The 10,387-nt window shown below is 33.9% G+C and overlaps 1 pseudogene; it reads left to right on the forward strand.

Annotated features, from left to right (window-relative positions):
- Positions 1-318: 318 nt before the first annotated feature.
- On the forward strand, positions 319-7,528 carry LOC131656547 (uncharacterized; annotated as a pseudogene).
- The last annotated feature ends 2,859 nt before the right edge of the window (positions 7,529-10,387 follow it).

The following is a 10,387-nucleotide window of genomic DNA, read 5'->3' on the forward strand; positions in this document are numbered from 1 at the left end:
CTTGCTTTAACATAGTTTAATATAGGTCAATTTTACATAGTTCAATATAGGTCAATTTTACATAGTTTAATTTAGAATGAATGATAGTTCAATTTTTCTTCTAATGTTTATATTGTAGTTTTTATTTTAACAGAAACTCTACTCTTTTTTTTTTTTGGGTTCTAATATAGTATCAAAGATTTTGGTTAATTTAATAGGTCATTCATAATAATAAAATATTCTTTTAATTTTGTTGTTATGAATTATTTATTTTATTTAATTATTCGGTCTCGTCAATTTATGTGTTATAAATTGTTTACTTAAAAATTCGTTTCCGAGATGAGGAGGTTTTTGGTTCCTAGAACAAGTATTGAGAAAGTGAATGTTAAGCAATCGGAAGTCGAAGTAGAAGAAACACCCCCTAATGTGGCCAACGAGTTTAATCCAAATGAGATTGTGCGTGATCCAGGATGTAGGAAACAAATTCATGAGTATGCTCCGGATATTCAAGACCAAGTGAGGAGGGCATATATATTGAAGGGTCCAACGCAACCAGATTTAGCAAGATTTCCTCGTACTCAATTTGGGAAGTATTCAAGAGCATTTTGTAAAGCATGGTATAAGAATTATACATGGATTGAATACAGTGAGTCGAAGGATGCAACTTATTGTTTCTATTGCTTTCTCTTTAAGCCGCCCGGGAGGGCCGAACACTTTGGTTATGAAGTCTTCAACAAAGACGGATTTAAGGATTGGAAACATGCATCTAAAGGCTTTAAAGATCATATTGGTAGTCATGATAGTAAGCACAACTCATGTGTGAAGCACTATGATGATTATAATAATCAAAGACAAAGTGTGACAAGTATTTTATCTAGAGCAACTAGGGAATCAGAAGAATTGTATAAGATCCGTTTAACTTGTTCTTTAGATTGTACTAGATATCTCTTAGCACAAGGCATTTCTTTTCGTGGCCATGATGAAAGCTCTACTTCTCTAAACAAGGGAAATTTTAGAGAGATGGTGGATTGGGTAAAATCTAATGATGAAAAAGTAAGAGATGCTTTTGATCGTGGTCCAAAAAATTGCACTATGACTTCCGGTGACATTCAAAAGGAGCTTGCGACGTGTTGTGCACATGAAGTTACGAAGGTGATTATGGAAGAGCTTGGTGATAGACAATTCTCTGTGCTTATTGATGAGTCACGTGATATATCTGTCAAAGAACAAATGGCGGTGATGTTGAGGTTAGTACAATGAGTTTGTTATTGAAAATACTACAATTATTAACTTAAACTTGTTAATTTCATTCAAACATAGACGAATACATTTGAATTTTTACTTATTTTTCTAGGTTCTTGAACGACAAAGGGAAAGTTGTGGAACGATTTATTGCTATACATCATGTCAAATATACTACATCTGAGGCACTAAAGGATGCTCTTTATGGTATTCTCGATCGTCATACGCTTTCTATTTCAAGGATACGAGGGCAAGGATATGATGGTGTTAAGTGTCAAAATGTAGTTATTTTGCGTTTGTAAATAGTGGCACTTATCGATACTTTTTGTTAATACTGTTCGAATAATACCCCGTTTTGTGTATAAATACGTACTTTGTAAATAGATGTATCTTCATATACTTTTATACTTTTTGATAGTTTTCTATTCATTTTGTAGGTATTGAGGTGTATTTCGAGCATGAGAAATAACGTGGCGAAGACACGGCTTCAAATGCGCGATTTTGAGCGGCGGAATCAATTCATTCGGCGAATAAAGCTCAAAACCAAATAATAATAAATCACCAATTTGGTTGATATGTTGTCATTGTTAGATAGAGCATTAAATAATCTTTCCAACGCTTCGAACCGGGCGCAAATCGGAGTTATGGTTCTCAAGATATGGCCAAAACAAGATTTCAATTTTCTGTTGAGCGGGCTAAGCGGGCTTGACCGCGCTAAGCGCGGTCTGGGCGGTTTGGAAAGTCATTAAATAGGGGAAAATCACATTTTTCTAGGGTTATGATTTGGGGTATTTGTTCCCAAAGTCATCACAACCATTTTTGAGTAGGGAGAGCTTGAAAACAACAATGGAGCATGCATCTTGATGATCGGAGGTCGAATTTCTCATCGATTGGTGTTGACAAACCAAGAAATGTTTGGTTCCTCTTCTTCTCTTCTCTTTGTATTTCTCTTTTGGTGAGTTTATATGTAAATACTCTAAACCCATGGATGTTTGTTACTCTTTTTACTAGTTGTATAAAGTTTGCTTTACAAATCTTAATCGGTGTTTCCTTGATTTTTTTGCTTAAATGTTTTGGATTTGTGTTGTTGTAGAAATAGACATCACAAATCTTGATTAGGGGGATATCTGTTAGCTTTTGATTCTAGATATAGGATTGGGGTTAACATCCATATAATATCTGAGTTTAATGTCTCTGTGTTGTTCGATCGGTTGAGACATCGTCGAAAGAGCAATATAGTTGAATTCCCGTCGGTGTTGCAGACATGGACATTGATGTGAGGGATATGTGGTGATTCTGATGAGTATTGTAGATTGAGTACGGCAGAGTGATAAATCTAAGTTTGTGAGGAGTAGTTTAGATTCAAACCAGATAAGCTATTCTCTATCAAGAATGAATTTATTTTATGTTCATATGTTATGTTTTCCTTGTTTACTTAAAACCCATTTAACCCAAACTCAAGAACTCAAAATCCGTCGAACGGCAGTTCAGTATCACCAATCTCTGTGGACACGATAATTCCCGGATAAATATTTCCAAAACTTTTGTTGCTTGCCGCTTTACCGCTTCAACAAAATGGCGCCGTTGCTGGGGATTGGGGTTTTTATTGAATTCGCATTGCGATAGTTTCTTTGTTTTTGAGTTTTGTGAATATCATATATTTTGTGCATATTCTCATACTTATATATTCTTATATTGATACATGTTTATATTTTCATACTTATACATGTTTGTGTGTTTGATTTTGTTCCTCTTTACATTTGCTATTTAGCAAAGTGAAGTTGGCTAAACATATTGAACTCGGATAGTTCGTAAACTCTAAATCTTCACTTTTCAATTTGTTTAGCCAATTAAGGATTTTGTAAATATTGTGTTTTATGTATATTTGTGTTTTTACACATACTTGTATATACTTTTGCTTTTGATTCGTTTGTTAAGTGTTTGGTCAGGTCGCTTTCTTTATGTTGCGTTTGAGGCGAAAGCATTGACGTGTTGCGAGGAAGTCACTTGCCATTCGCGAGACAATAAAAGGCGTCGAGCTAACGACGTAAAACAAGCGCTTGTTGGGAGGCACCCCAACGCTTTTATTTTTCTGTTTTTCTGTAAATGAGTAGTGTAGGTGGTAAGTGGAGGCTGCATTGGAAATTCTGGTTTTCTGGTTTTTTTGGTATAGCGCGCTTAGCGTGCTCACCGCGCTTAGCGCGGCCTGGGAGTTTTGTCCAGTGAACTCTTTTTAATGGTTCACTCGGCTCGCCTTTTTCCACTTCCACCAAGGCCTTATAGAGTAGTAATTATTAGTAATATGTTTTAATTCTTTTGTTGTTGTTTAGACTCAAATTTTGGCTCGATTACTTGAAGTCGCATTTGGTAATTCTTCAATTTTGATTGACTCAACATGCCAATTGTGCGATAATGATTGTTCGAATTTGTACACAGCAAGGTACTCGTTTATCGCTTTCTATAGCATAACATGTTTAGGAGACTTTTCATTTGTACAATTTTTCATTCTTTTTGCATAACTTGCTCATGACTTGAATCACATTAGTTTTCCCTTTTTACCATAAATGTGAGGTGGCTTTCCATTGTGTATATATGCGAGTGACCAGCATTTCTTGTTTTAACTGGATATTATTATGTTTAATCTTTCGTTTGTATTGAATTTGTGAATGCGCGAAAGTGATCAAGACACTTGTTTGATTTTGAGCACAACTACCATAGCCAAATGTCAATTCACCTTGTGAGAGTGTAACCATTCGTAACCCCTTTGAGCCTTTTTGTCAATATCCATATTGTTTTTGCTTAATGCGTGTCTATGAGCGTTTGGTTTTCATTTGTGTATGGATGTTGATTCTTTGTTTTCTTGAACCCTCAACTATGATTTATAGTTTGAATTTTTACCTTGCCTTAGAAAGTAGGGAGTATTCTTATTATGATGATAGTTGTATTCAAGTTGGGGAGAGGATGTTTGCTTACTTATATTGTGGTTGGTGTGAGGTTGTGAAAAGAAAAAAGAAAAAAGAAAAAAAATTGTGAAAAAGAAAGAAAAGAAAAAGAAAGAAAAAAGAAAAAAAAATTGGAAAAAGAAAAGAACAAAAAGAGTTTGGAATAATATTTGTGTTAATAAGTATTGTGTTTGGTGTGAAACATGTGAGGAAGAAGAAGTTTGATTGAAATTATATTGTTTGAAACTTTGTGGAAGTAATTACTCCCTTAGGTTTAGGCAAGTTTTTGTTTCGATTAGCTTTAGGACTTATCACTTGTTTGTTAACCAAGCCACATTACAACCTTTAAAGCCCTATGTTTCGTGCCGTTTCGTTTTCGATACTATTTTTGGATGAACGCATAATTTTGTCTATTGTTTGCAAGTTTGTCGGGTGTGTGTAAAGTCCTCACCTTTCGGTGTTTTTCATCTACTGATGAATTTTTGCTAGGCGTGATTCGTGATTGAGCTTGTTTTGTTTTAGAATGTTTTGTATGATTTTTGTACTTAGGATTCGTTTCTTTTTCATGTTGTCGTTGTAGGATTGTGGTAAGTATTTACTTTGTTGGTACGTTTTTGTTTGAACCGTACAATTGTTTCGTTTTTCCTAATCTTGTTGATTCTTGATTCTTTGATTTTAACTTTTGAGATTTGAGTGTTTGGCCTTGTTTGAGGATAAACAAATTCAAGTTGGGGAGAGTTGTTAAGTGTCAAAATGTAGTTATTTTGTGTTTGTAAATAGTGGCATTTATCGATACTTTTTGTTAATACCGTTCGAATAATACCCCGTTTTGTGTATAAATACGTATACTTTGTAAATATATGTATCTTCATATACTTTTATACTTTTTGATAGTTTTATATTCATTTTGTAGGTATTGAGGCGTATTTGGAGCATGAGCAATAACGTGGCGAAGACACGGCTTCAAACGCGCGATTTTGAGCGGCGGAATCAATTCATTCGGCGAATAAAGCTCAAAACCAAATAATAATAAATCACCAATTTGGTTGATATGTTGTCATTGTTAGATAGAGCATTAAATAAGCTTTCCAACGCTTCGAACCGGGCGCAAATCGGAGTTACGGTTCTCAAGATATGGCCAAAACAAGATTTCAATTTTCTGTTGAGCGGGCTAAGCGGGCTTGACCGCGCTAAGCACGGTCTGGGCGGTTTGGAAAGTCATTAAATAGGGAAAAATCACATTTTTTAGGGTTATGCTTTGGGGTATTTGTTCCCAAAGTCATCACAACCATTTTTGAGTAGGGAGAGCTTGAAAACAACAATGGAGCATGCATCTTGATGATCGGAGATCGAATTTCTCATCGATTGGTGTTGGCAAACCAAGAAATGTTTGGTTCCTCTTCTTCTCTTCTCTTTGTATTTATCTTTTGGTGAGTTTGTATGTAAATACTCTAAACCCATGAATGTTTGTTACTCTTTTTACTAGTTGTATAAAGTTTGCTTTACAAATCTTAATCGGTGTTTCCTTGATTTTTTTGCTTAAATGTTTTGGATTTGTGTTGTTGTAGAAATAGACATCACAAATCTTGATTAGGGGGATATCTGTTAGCTTTTGATTCTAGACATAGGATTGAGGTTAACATCCACATAATATCTGAGTTTAATGTCTCTGTGTTGTTCGATCGGTTGAGACATCGTCGAAAGAGCAATATAGTTGAATTCCCGTTGGTGTTGCAGACATGGACATTGATGTGAGGGATATGTGGTGATTCTGATGAGTATTGTAGATTGAGTACGGCGGAGTGATAAATCTAAGTTTATGAGGAGTAGTTTAGATTCAAACCAGATAAGCTATTCTCTATCAAGAATGAATTTATTTTATGTTCATATGTTATGTTTTCCTTGTTTACTTAAAACCCATTTAACCCAAACTCAAGAACTCAAAATCCGTCGAACGGCAGTTCAGTATCACCAATCTCTGTGGACACGATAATTCCCAGATAAATATTTCCAAAACTTTTGTTGCTTGCGGCTTTACCGCTTCAACAGATGGGGCTTCAAATATGAGAGGTGAGTTTAATGGTTTACAAAGAAAGATTCTAGATGAAAACCCTTATGCTTTCTATGTCCATTGTTATGCTCACCGTTTGCAATTGGTGGTTGTGTCTGTTGCTAGTAGTTGCTCATCTATTCATGATTTCTTTGAGTACATCTCCTTAATTGTAACCACAACAAGTGCATCTTGCAAGAGAAAGGATGCTATGAAGAAGGTGCAACACCAAGATATTTTGAATAAACTTGAGAGTGGTGAGATATCTCAAGGAAAGGGCTTGCACCAATCATCTAGTCTCGCTAGACCCGGAGATACTAGATGGGGTTCACATTATACTACCTTGATTCGTTTGGATCAGATGTGGTCCTCCGTGTTAGAGGTGCTTAGTACTGTTGATGAAGATGGACGTGGACCATCTCAAGCGGCGGGTTTGATAGAAAAAATGGAGAGCTTTAAATTTGCTTTCATTTTGAAGCTTATGTTAAAGTTGTTTGGTATCACTAATGAACTTTCAAAAATCTTGCAAACAAAAGATCTTAATATTGTGCTTGCTATGGAATTAGTTGATGATGTTAAAGCTCGATTGGCTATATTGAGAGAGAGTGGTTGGAATGATTTATTTAGTGATGTCCAAGAATTTTGTTTTGCTCAAAGTATTCCGGTGCCAAATATGGATGAAGAAATACCGGTTCGGGGACGTTCAAGAAGAGAAGGGAGGACTGTCACTAATCTTCACCATTACCGTGCAGAGATTTTTTATGTTGCTATTGACAAAATATGTGTGGAGATGGAACACCGGTTTTGTGAAGGAAGTAACGTTGTGCTGGATTGCTTCTCATGTCTTGACCCCAAGAACTCTTTTTCTAAGTTTGATGTTGATAAGCTTGCTCGTCTTGCTAATATTTATCATGCAGACTTTTCTGATGATGACCGTGGAACAATAAGGGAGCAACTTGAGACTTATGTACATCAAGTGAAAAGGCATGCTTCTTTTACTTCTTGTGAAGATGTTCAAAGTTTGGCTATGAAGATGGTTCAAACTGAGAAACATTTGGTATTTCCATTGGTTTACAAGCTCATTGAGTTGGCTTTGATATTGTCGGTGTCGACAGCATCTGTTGAAAGAGCTTTTTCAGCAATGAAGATTATCAAGTCTAATTTGCGCAACAAGATCAACGATGTGTGATTCAATGACTTGATGATATATTACACCGAGCGGGAGATATTCAAGTCACTTAAAGATGTTGATATTATTCGAACATTCACCGCAAAGAAGTCTCGGAGAGGGCATTTACCTGTTAATTTTATTTAGCACACTATTCGCAGGTGAGGTTTCATCTCTCTTATGTAGCACACTTTATGCTATATAAAATTCCTGGCTCCGCCACTGCTCGCAAATGTAGTTCGAAAAGACAGTTGCGAAAATATTCCAACTTTCATTTAAAGAAACTTGTGATGATGAAAAACAAAGTTTTATTAAAGAACAATACATCTCTACAATGGCCATTTTCCAACTTCAGTGTTGCATTTTCATTAACAATTTACATGTTTGAAAAACCATACACAGAACACTCAAACTCAAGTGATGTCAATGAAAATGAAGACGATTTTGATTTTTGGATTTTGTGGATTTAAGGAAGAAGAACAATAAAAACCCGTAATTATTTTGTGATCGTTCTTTCCTTCGGTAAATTGTTCATAAAAGTTGGTCTAAACCACGTGGCATTCCACATTAGTTCCGCATAGCCTTATCCATTGACTTTGACTAACATAATAGATGGAAATGACTAATGTGATTCAATTCGTATAGTTAAAAGTCAAACATGACCTTTTTAAAAGTTAAGAGATCAAACTTGATCCCGAGTCAATAATAATGAATGCAAAATGGTATAGATATAATTTATTTGTTTTGAGTCTTAGTTTTGACTAAACTCAACACAGATAGGCACATACACACTGTCCTTAATACACATGATATATGTAAATTTTGAACATATCATGGATCCTTGTCTTCAACTCCTCACACTTTTTGTTTAAAGTCCAATGTGTCACCAAGTTCCTAATTTAGATAATAGTAAATTAGGTTTAAGTATTTAATAGGATAATTAATTCGATTTTATTTAAATTTCCATGTTAAAGTATTTAATAGTAAATTGTGTTTTGACTGCGTGACATGTTAAACTAATAAATGATCAAAATTAAATATAAAATTACTATTTATTTAAATAAAATATAGAATATTCTATTTGAATAAAAAACCAATAAAATTATAGGTTTGAGTTTACAAATTTTTGAATTTACGAAATGATCTAACAATGAATTTTTAGGTAAATCCTATAAAAAGAAATATCAATTTTTTTCTTCATAAGTTGATAAGTAAGGTTGATGAATAAAGTGTGGGAATTAATCTTCAATCTTAAAGATAATAACTCGAATCAATTTTGATGAACAATAATCATTCTTTCTGAATAATTATGTCTCTTGTTACTCACTCTTCACTCGAGTGAATCAACCATACATTAGTTGAGAGATGATTCACCTATGAAGCTCCGACACGCCAATCAAAAGGTGTGTCCCCGCACCGGACACATATCAGACACTGACACGCGTACGACACGTATCAGTCAGGTTTCTGAAGTGTCTAATAAAAAGATAAAATTAAAATGCAACAAACACAAATACAACTCATTATTTCAAATAATGGACACGACAACCTCTTGAATTTTCATAATTTAATATTTACACTACATAACAAAAACAAAAATATATTAGAAGTATACGTAGTAGCTAGGAAGAGTAATTCATGACATAGAATAATATATATTCAAGAGTGAAGACACACCATTTTATAGGAGAGACCATTGTTGTATTCAATATCTTTTGGAGTATGCACTCAAAATTGGGAGCAGAGAAATGAAATGAATCATCATATTTCAGCAATTGGTTAAAATAATCAAAAACAAAATTTTCAAACAAAAAAGAAAGACAAAAATATTGTGTTTTGACTGCCTGACATGTTAAACTAATAAATGATTAAAATTAAATATGAACTTATTATTTATTTAATAAAATATAGGATAATCTATTTGAATAAAAAACCAATCAAATTACAAGTTTTTGAGTTTACAATTTTTTTGAAATTACGAAATTTTCTAATTATGAATTTTCAGGTCAATCCTATGAAAAGAAATTATAAACTAGAAAAATTTTAAACAACAATTTTTTCTTCATAAGTTGTTATTTAAGGTTGATGAATAAAGTGTTGGAATTAAACTCCAAATTTGGAGAAAATAATTCGAACCAATCTTGATAAACAAGAATCAATCTTTCTAATTAACTATGTCTCTTGTTATTTACTCTTCACTCGAGTGAATCAACCACACCTTAGTTGTAAAATGATTCACCTATGAAGCTTTGACACCCCAATCAAAAGACATGTGTGTGTCCCTGCACCAGACACGTATCAGACACCGAGACACGTATATTATACATGTTTTTTAAGTGTCCAATAGAAGAACAAAAATTAAATGCAACGAACACAAATACGACACACTATTTCAAATAATAGACACGACAACCTCTTAAATTCTCAAAATTTAAAAAAATAAAAAACATTTTTTACTTTTCATATTTCATTTTCCCACTATAAAAACAACTTGTATTCTTTGTTTTTTTTTTATTTTCTCGGTTTGTTTTCATCTTCGCCGCACGCCGATATTCCACCGTCGTCACCACTGGTACTCCACTCATTCTCTTTCAACACTCATTCCTTTTATTTCTTAATTGAAAGTACTAAATTTAAGTCATTTTTCTGTTTATTGAAAGTACTAAGTTTAAATATACATAAATTTTGGTTCTCATTTTAGACTCTTTATAAACTGTGCTCATAAATTGCATTATTTTAATAATATACAAAATATTTATAGTCATGTATGTGTCCTATGTTTTTTACATTAGCAATGTCCTCGTGTTCATGTCTCGCGTCTGAGTTCGAGCTTCATAGTGATTCACGCTGCACAAAGTTTTAAAGGAGAAAGAAAGATGAATTTTCGGGAAGCAGAGAGAAATTAGGGTTTGGGAGAAAAGGGGAAAAAGAAGAAGTAGAAAATTTTGTAGAGTTTCCCTCTGCCTTCAAACTGAGAATTTTATTCTGTCGAGGCTAGCTCCTTCG

The sequence above is a fragment of the Vicia villosa genome, linkage group LG3 (assembly GCF_029867415.1).
Source record: "Vicia villosa cultivar HV-30 ecotype Madison, WI linkage group LG3, Vvil1.0, whole genome shotgun sequence".
NCBI classification, from domain to species: Eukaryota; Viridiplantae; Streptophyta; class Magnoliopsida; order Fabales; family Fabaceae; genus Vicia; species Vicia villosa.